Below are 9,992 nucleotides of genomic sequence, written 5' to 3'. Positions count from 1 at the left end.
ATCTCAAATGATCACACATTTCTCTATCATGAATAGGTGGCCAACATGTCAATTACACTTTGTGCTCGCATTTACCGGGGATCAACATATATGTAGTTTATTGATTTGCTATGCCAGAACATGTGTAGTTGTATCCAGTACAAATTGAGACGTGTAGGTTTTTTGATAGTTATGCCAACAATGATCTACTCCCTCCGTTCCTAAATATTTGTCTTTCTAGAGATTTCAACAAGTGACTACATACGGAGCAAAATGAGTGAATCTACACTTTAAAATATGTCTATATACATCTGTATGTGGTAGTCCATTTGGAATCTCTAAAAAGACATATTTAGGAACGGAGGGAGTAGTTTTGAGTAGGCTTCGACGCGGCCTCTCTGCATTGCATTGCATAGGGGTAAGGTTTGCCTTGTATAATAGTGTACTTCCCTAGACCTCACCTGGCGTGAGCTTCTAACACTGGGTCTGTCCTTTTACTCTATATTAAACAAGATAATCATTGTTGTCATTCCCTCCGCAAACTTGAATCCCATAATAATTTGCTTCATTTGGTAGCATTGATTTACTTGTGCATGGGAAAGTGCTACAATATATCTTACTCCCTCCGTTCCTAAATATTTGTCTTTCTAGAGATTTCAAATGGTCACCCCATACGGATGTATATAGACATATTTTAGAGTATAGACTCACTCATTTTGCTCCGTATGTAGTCATCATTTGAAACCTCTAGAAAGACAAATATTTAGGAACGGAGGGAGTAGATGTTGAGCATGTTAATGCTTGGCATGCAAATATTTATGTTGGTTACCTGTGCATTGCCCAAAGTATACAGTATTGTGCTTGTTACAAAAGGTTAGCAATGACGCTTTTAATGATAGAAGAAGGCTATTTTTCCGTCGAAGGGTGGATCTTATTAAATCAAAATAAAGCATCAAACGGATACACACGTAATGAGCACACATCCGGTCTCTTCATAACTAGGACGCACACACCCAATATCAACACACACACACACAAAAACGTGCCAGATAGTAACGTCATATAATACCCAAGCTATGCTTGAGCGAGGAAAAAAACCCGAAGAGATCAAATCCGCGATCGACAAACTACAACTATGACCATACCAACCATTTCATGACACCACACAGACAACAAGGTTTTTCAAAAGAAACACCTTTAGGAAGGGAGGCGATACTCAAGCGCCGCCGTCACGGGATCCAATTACCATATGTCAGATACTAGGTTTTCATCCAGAAGAACCAGTACAAGCATATCCAAGCAATGCCTTCAACAAAGTAATGATGCACAAACATCACCATTGCCAGCTATAACCAACTCGGGTCAGACCTAGGTTTTCACCTCGGAGCTCATCGAAATCAATCATGTATTGTCGCCACCATTTTTTTGTGATCCCAACAACTATATGCAGTTGGGCTATAAAAAAAAACCCGCTGCCGTTGCACAACCATATCATCTGTGTCAGTCGTCCTCTGTAGATTTGCTCTCACTGCCGAAGGCAACCATCGGACCTAGGGAGAGGATCCCTCACGAAGACCTTTCGATGGCCCCCAAAATCAATGCTGATGTCGTTGATAATCCCCAAGTGGAAGGAATCATCATAGCACTTTCCAAAGATGGAAGTCGTAAGTATGGAGTGTCGAACCTACAAGGAGCTAAAAGTAAGATTAATATTCTCTCATGTCCTATCTGCCACTGATACAATTCTATGTACTGAGCGTTTGCTTTATCTAGAAACGAGAAATAAAACTATGACATGGGTATAAAGGGGTAACTTTACAAGATAGCGAAGAATATAGACATAAAAGATAGGTGGTGCCTAAATAAAGATAGAATACATTACAATATAATACAATCTAGAAGGATATGCGCGCTTTGCCGCGCCGGTGATTGGCCGAATGACAGAGCATTTAACTTTGTAGCTGAATCATGCGCTAGGCAAGAGTGTGTTCTCTCTTGCAAATTTAAATCAAATGTTTAGAAACTTAAGTCTACCAAGACACGTAAAAGCCCCAGGTAAGATCATGTATACTATACTGTTAAGCACGGACCAGGAAATACATAATGTAGTAATCCATGGATATAATAAATAATTATGACTTCATAGGTAGCCATTATAATGTTAAGGCATGTTAACACAAATTCAGAAGGATCGGCCAGGGTGCGCCATGATATCATGAAAGAAACTAAGTTTCTCCAACCAGATAACTAAAGCAACTTGCACACGTTATGTGTCTTCTACCCAAACCCAAATTTACAGCAACTTGCACAGTTAAGCAACTTCTACTTCAGAGCAATTTCCTTCCCTGTTTCTCATTAAAAGCTCTGTCAGCTTAGTCAACATCCTACTTCCTGTTCCAGCCACTTCTCATGTTGTTGAGACAAAAAATTCCTGACAAACTGTTGTCCAGGCTGACAGCGAGCTTCCGCATGAGCATCAGATTGAGCTTGCTAAAAAAAACTGCAAAAAATCAATGACAGAGAAAAACACTCTAGAACTTCAGGAAAGGAAATAAAAAATGCAACAAAATTAGATAATCAAATGGGCATGTTTTACCTAGTGCTTGCTATGAGAAGCAACCATCCAAGGCGACCTAGTCTTTAGAAGATTAGATAATCAAATGGGGATGCTTTCCACTCCTGACATTATATTTGATAATTTGCCACACCTGACCAGTCACCAAATTGTCATTTGTACACGTTTGGATGAAGAAACGAGCAGATCACCTGAGATTTCCCAAATTCCCAAGTTGCCTCATGAATCTAGTTTCCTCCCTGCCGGCTAGGCACTCTCTGTTCCCCGCAGGTGCAGCCACGCTGTTCCCAGCAGCAGGCCCTTGTCGCTGCCTGCCGCTGCTTCTTGCTAGCGCACACAACCGATGCACCTTGCTGCTGCCCATCGCGCGGTAATTCATCTCAATTTTGTGGTCTGCATCATGAACAATCAATCAAGCATCAGCATCTCAATACACTCAGCAAGCAACAATAATTAAAAACAGCGGCAAGCACGGCAAGGAGCCAGCAGTAGCTGCCTGGGCCGGCCACTTCAGCTGGGGCAGCGCACGAGCAGCACACAGCAGTGACGCCGCACGGTGGCGCATGGAGGCAAACAACAGCGACCATCTCTAGTGCGGTGGGTGGTGGCAGCGCTCGACCGCGCAGAGCAGCGGGCTCGCTCGTAACATTAACCCTAGGTGGCCAGGGGAAAGGGAGGTGGCCGCCTCCGTCGAGGACCACCGGGGGCGCTGTTGTCGACCACCGAAGGCCTCACCGATTCCCCTCATCCAAGCATCGGTGGACTGACCATCTCCTTTCTCACCCGGCATGAGATTTGATCGAGGGTTGACCAGATGGGAAACGTCGGTTGCGTGCATCGAGGGTTGACCAGATGGGAAACGTCGGTTGCGTGCACCGGCAGGAGGGATTCACACCGAGGCTTACACTGACATGCGAGGGCCGTTACAAGAAAAAAAATCACCGGATCGCTCCCAGGCCTTCAATTCCTGGGAGCTTAGTAACTCTATCGATAGTGGGTGTGGAATAACGGTAGTATGGTGTGCAGATTTATCCCTAGACAATTAGCTAAGTTACTATAGTGATGGCAGTTTTCATGTGGGAGAGGCATCCGCCAACATGTCATTCCTTACTTGGAATTCTATTCATTTATGATTGAAACTATTAGCAAGGATTCGCAAATACTAACAAGTTTCAGTAAGGTAAAACTCAACCATAGTATTAAGATATATTGGTCCCCTTCAATCCTGTATGTATCAATTTCTATGGTAGGAAGAAGTTTTTGTTGCACTTACCCTGCAATACATAGTCCTATCAACATACTACTAACCCTATGATGTGATCCACGCATGCACTCATATGATGGGCACCAAAGGACATTAACATAGCCACAATCAATTTAAACCAATCATAGCAATTCACTAATTAACTCATAGGACAACAAAAATCTACTCAAACAAAATAGCGATGACACAAATCATTGGTAATAATTCATAGCACCAAAACGTCATGTTCAAGTAGGGGATTACAGCGGCTTGCGGGAGAGTGAACCGGTGAAAAGAGATGAGGAAGGTGATGAAGGCGACGATGTTGATGAAGACTATCACCGCGATAATGGTTCCCCCGGCGGCACTCTGGCGCCACCAGGAGCGAGAGAGAGAGAGAGAGAGAGGCTCCCCCTCCGGCTTGCTCCTCCATGGCCTCTCCCCTAGATGGGGAGAGGTTCTCCCCTCTGGTGCTTGGCCTCCATGGCGCCTGGAGGGGTGAGTGCCCCTCCGAGATTGGATCTTTCTTTGTTTTCTTCTCTATTTCTCTACAATTTTCTAGCCTTTCACCGTTCTTTTATAGCCGAAGATCCGTAAACCTTATCGGGCTGAAAATTTGAGGGGATTTTTTTCATGAAAATTAGCTTTCTTGCGGCAAAAGAAGGGCACCAACCGACTTAATGGCTTCCCACAAGGGCTGGCACGGCCAGGGAGGTGGTCGCGCCACCTGCCCTTGTGGGGCCATCGGGCATTGTTTTGCCTTGGTTCCTTCGCCCAGAAATCACATATATTCCGTAAAAAAATATTAAATTGCCGGGTGTTTTGACCTTCCTAGATATTGATTTTCTGTAAAACAAAAAACATGCAGAAAACAGAAACTAGCACCGGGCACAAGATTAATAAGTTCATCCATAAAAATAATATAAAAGTGCACCAAGACCATATGTAATTGGTGTAAATATAGCATACACATTTTATAAATTATAGATGCGTTGGCGAGGTATCAGTCTCTGCTGCAGGTCGGAGTGGTCATCCATTTCCATCACAGCTTTCGGGGAAGCCAAGTCTAAAAAAAGGGTCCTAACGACATCCGCGAGGATGCGACTACCCCAGCACGAGCCTCCGAGCTCCACCTCATTGTTGTACGCCGATGGAGCTGAAGAACCCAACCACCACTGTCGTGCCGGTCCAGATCTGAACCACTCTGGCGCTAGGGACCATGTCCACATGACTGGATGTTGAGGCCAAGCGGATGGGGAAGAGCCGTGGGAAGGAGGCCCAGCCAGGCGGCGACGGCGCCAAGCGTGCACGAGCGGCGAGATCCAATCGAGAGAGGGGTGTGGAGGAATAGACATGTGTGCTAGAGAGCTCTCGCCGCCGCCGGCCACCGCGAGGGGCTTTGCCCCAGCAGCCCCGGGCAATGTGAAAGGATCGAGAAGAGGTGTCTAGAGGGGGGTGAATAGACTCTTAACAAAGAAAGGTAGCAGTTTTTAATTTCTTCAAGTTAAGGTGGAGTTTTAGCACAATTTTAATCATTCACAATATTTCAAGCAAGCATGGCAAGAGTATATGAGCAGCGGAAAGTAAAGCATGCAAGTTGCAAGAATGTAAAGGGATGGGATTGGAGTCTGCAAACGCAATTGGAGACACGGAGATTTTTGGCGTGGTTCTGATAGGTGGTGCTATCGTACATCCACGTTGATGGAGACTTCAACCCACGAAGGGTAACGGTTGCGCGAGTCCACAGAGGGCTCCACCCACGAAGGGTCCACGAAGAAGCAACCTTGTCTATCCCACCATGGCCGTCGCCCACAAAGGACTTGCCTCACTAGGGTAGATCTTCACGAAGTAGGCGATCTCCTTGCCCGTACAAACTCCTTGGTTCAACTCCACAATCTTGTCGGAGGCTCCCAAGTGACACCTAACCAATCTAGGAGACACCACTCTCCAAAAGATAATAGATGGTGTGTTGATGATGAACTCGTTGCTCTTGTGCTTCAAATGATAGTCTCCCCAACACTCAACTCTCTCTCATAGATTTGGATTTGGTGGAAAGATGATTTGAGTGGAAAGCAACTTGGGGAAGGCTAGAGATCAAGATTCTTGTGGTTGGAATGAAATATATTGGTCTCAACACATGAGTAGGTGGTTCTCTCTCAGAAAATGTATCATAGAAGTTTAGGCACGTTCTGATGGTTCTCCTCACGAATGAAGAGTGGGTGGAGGGGTATATATAGCCTCCACACAAAATCTAGCCGTTACACACAAATCACCAAACTCGGTGGGACCGAATCGAGAAACTCGGTCAGACCGATTTGTTCAAAATGTGAATGTTAGGCTTTTCGGTGGGACCGACATGTCAACTCGGTGGGACCGATTTTATTAGGGTTAGGGCATAACGTAATCTCGGTGAGACCGATCACATAAACTCGGTAGGACCGATTTCTGTAATAGGCAAACAGAGAGCTGGTCAGGCAAACTCGGTGGGACCAAATCGCTCATTTCGGTGAGACCGAAGCGTTACAAAAGGGAAACAGAGAATTTGCATTGCAAACTCGGTGGGACCGATCGCTCATCTCGGTTGGACCGAAACGTTACGAAGGGAAACAGAGAGTTTGCAATTCCATCTCGGTGAGACCAAAATGACTAGGGTTTCTAGCAGTGGCTATGTCAAATGAACTTGGTGGCGCCGGATAGATCAAATCGGTGGGGCCGAGTTTGACTTTTGGTTTGGGACATATGTGGATATGAGAAAGTGGTTGAGGGCTTTGGAGCATATCACTAAGCACTTTTAGCAAGCAAGCCATTAAGCAACACCTCACCCCCTTTTAATAGTATTGGCTTTTCCTATGGACTCAATGTGATCTTGGATCACTAAAATGAAAATGAAGAGTCCTGAGCTTTTGAGCTTTTGCCAATCCTCTGTCCTTAGCATCTTGAAGGGGTTCCACATCCTCTTGTCCACGCCACTCCACTGTTGAATTCATCTGAAATACACTTGATAAAAGAATTAGTCCAACAAGCACTACAAAAAAAAGACACATCCGTGACATTTTGGGCCGAACGAATTTTTTTCTGTCATACTTATTACACTTCTATGACAAAACACGGTATCATCATAGATGTGGTGGGGTCCTACTTCTATGACAAAAAATCATGACAGAAAATGGGCTTTTCGTCCTGGGCGGCCGGAGACGCAGTTGCATGACATTCTTTGGGCCGTCCATGACGAAAAAAACCGTGGTAGAAGCGAGGGCGAGGAAAATATTGGGGTGTTCCCGGTTACGGTGGGTTGTCGGGGCCGAGCGATACGCGTTTCTCTCGTACACGCACACGCGTGGGTGCGAGGCGTTGGGCTCTAACTGAACCCGAGCCATTGCACTGCAGGCTACGCGTTACTGAACCCGAGCGATCGATCGATGGCTGTTAACTGAACCCGATCGAGCGATTCCTTCGCTACTGCTGCTAACTGAAGCCGATCGATGCTGCCTCTGGATGAACAGTGAGCGTTGATGAGGGGGTTTGTGTTGAGGATATAGCTACTGGTGTAACCCGCCGTAGATGGGCCGGGTTACGTTGCGATAGCTCCTCGTTCAAGAAGCCCAAGGACAGGTTAAGGATGGCGGTTTAGTAATAGGTCTAAGGCCCAGAGGCGGCTTAAGGCCCGTAGTGGTAAACCGCCGTTGTGGCATGACTTGTAGTGTAAGGCAAGAATAGTTAAGAGTCCGAGCCGGACACAGTTTATGAGCCGGCCAGGACTCTGAGAGCCGCTGGGCGTTAACCTTTCTATATAAAGGGACGACCCGGCGGCGGTTCAGGAGAGGTAAGATCAAATCAATAGCCAAGCAGAGCGGTTCAGCTCCTGGTCATCAAAACCTTAAGCAATACCACCTCAACTGGAGTAGGCTTTTACCTTCAACATAAGGGGCCGAACCAGTATAATCTTTGTGTCCTTTGTCCCGTTTAACCCCTTTAAGCTTCCTAGCGGCGATGGCTCCACGACTAAGTCCTTGCTCGAGGACATCTGCCGTGACAATTCCACGATAGTTGGCGCCCACCGTGGGGCCAGCGCACGGTGGATTTGAGTTCTTGAAGGGCAGCTTCGAAGGGCTCAAGGGATACGCTGTGGGCTGGATGACCAAGAGTCGCCGCGGCAAGCTCTACATCAACGATGCAAGCTGGGGCCCTGAGGCCGGCTCAATCGAGTACGGGTACCGGGTCCCCTTCAGCGGAATCCACGTTTTCATTGGCAAGATTGGCGAGCCGGGCCCTGAGCCGGACCTCTGCACCGACCTCATCGAGACGGCTCAGCGTGCGAGACCCGCCCGGACTCTGCCTGCCTTGAGGCGTGCTTTCGTGGGATGCGTCCATGGAGGACTCTCTAAAGGATCCGGATCTGGCGATGAGATGGCCGCTCGCTCTGACGATGAGTCGTCCGCAGATGAGACCGGCTCGTTATATCAACTTCAAGATGGCAGGCTCAAGGGTTGTTCCGATGGCGACAGTATTCCGGACCCCTTTGAGCCGCCCAGCCGGGTTGGAATCTTCATGGCCGGCGCACAACCTGTTCAAAACCCCGCTGCTGGGGCAGGGGACCCTGCGCACTCGCCGGCTCGGGTGCTAATGGATCTCACAGATAAGATGACGGCCCTGTTAACCGCTACGATCGTCCCAGCGGATCAAGCTCAGCATGATGCAGAGGTGGCACAGTTAAAGCTGGATATAGCAAGAGCCAAGGAAGAACTGGCAGCGGAAGGGATCAGGATGGCTGCAGAGCGGGCGGCTCTCGACGCCCAGACTCAGCTGATTCAGGCACAGTCTTTCCGGCTCACGATGGATCAGAACGCATCCAATGAGATCATGAGAAGGAGGCATCAGAAGGCTCAATCTCGACTCCCTCCGGTTTACGATCCTCGAAACCTCTTCAACACGCCTGGTGCCGGGCCCAGTAACCCGCCAGAGATCACGGCACCCAGGGCTGGAACGCCGATTCAGCCACAAGTGATGGGGCCTCCCCGTGTGAACACTACCCTGCCTCAGTACGTTCCAATACCACTGGGTCATTATGCCAACCCGTTGGAAAACATGGTCGCCGCAGCGGCGCGACTGGCGGCTCTCCCAATCGAGGGCGACTCTCCAACGGCGGTCGAAACCCGCCGGGTCAGAGAACTACTTCAGACGGCTCTGGCGCAGCAGGAGCATATTCATATAGCCGGGACAGGATTCATTCAACCCCTCGTCCAGGACGGAGCCCAAGTTATAGCAGACACATGGTTTCAGCGACCTGCTCAAGCAACGTCCGGCGCCGTGACTTGCCAGCTGGCCACGGCCCGGCTCATAATGGAGCCTTTAACGCGGCAGACCCAGACAGAGCACGGCAAGAGGCGGAGCAGATGCCTCAGTTGACGGCTTACCAGCCCCTCCCGGTTTATCCGACGGCTTCTATCGAGGCGGGTATACCTGCAAGGACCGGAGGTGTCCCTTGTCTGGTGCCGGCTCTCCGTAATGAACGTCTGCCCAAGGATTTCAAAGGACCTAGGAAGGTACCTAATTATACGGCTGATTTACAACCCGGAGCATGGATCGAGAGCTACGAGATGGCTATGGAATTGCTAGAGGTCAGCGAAGCGGCAATGGCCAAATACTTCACCATGATGCTGGATGGGACCGCCCGCACTTGGTTGAAAGGACTGCCGCCTAATTCTATCGGGTTATGGGCAGAGCTAAAAGCCTGGTTCATCCAAAACTTCAAAGATACATGTAGGCAATCTATGTCAATTGTGGATTTGACTAACTGCAAGCAGCAAGAGGGCGAGTCTACAACCCATTGGGTTCGTCGGGTCAAAGAGATAATACATTCGTCTGATAAGATGGATGCCGGCTCTGCAGTTTTAATGTTGGAGCAAAATTGTCGTTTTGCGCCCCTGAAGATGAAGCTCGGGCGGCTCAAGCGCGATTGCAATGATATGGGTACGCTGATGGCGGCTCTGGTGAAGTACGCCGACTCTGATAGTACCAAGGATCCCGCGTCGGATGATGAAAGGACAGGGAAGGGAAAGAAGAACGGCAATGGCAAGGGCCCTCAACATAACCCGATGAACCAGGGGGGTAACAAACGTAAGGCTGATGGCAGTATGGAGTTTGTGGCCAACGCCAATGCACAGGGTAACAACCACCGACGTAAAGGGAGACCAC

The 9,992-nt window shown here is 48.3% G+C and overlaps 1 long non-coding RNA gene across 1 annotated transcript; it reads right to left on the bottom strand.

The window, feature by feature from the left end:
• Positions 1–2,101: 2,101 nt before the first annotated feature.
• Positions 2,102–3,689, bottom strand: LOC120964882 (uncharacterized). Its single transcript, XR_005757114.3, has 2 exons — positions 2,576–3,689; positions 2,102–2,479 (listed from the first exon to the last, which is right to left on the bottom strand). It is a non-coding gene; the product is annotated as an uncharacterized lncRNA (long non-coding RNA).
• Positions 3,690–9,992: the final 6,303 nt, after the last annotated feature.

Source organism: Aegilops tauschii, chromosome 5 (assembly GCF_002575655.3).
Source record: "Aegilops tauschii subsp. strangulata cultivar AL8/78 chromosome 5, Aet v6.0, whole genome shotgun sequence".
Lineage (NCBI taxonomy): Eukaryota > Viridiplantae > Streptophyta > Magnoliopsida > Poales > Poaceae > Aegilops > Aegilops tauschii.
Note: the sequence above shows the minus strand (reverse complement) of the source record. Positions and strands in the feature narration are given on the sequence as shown.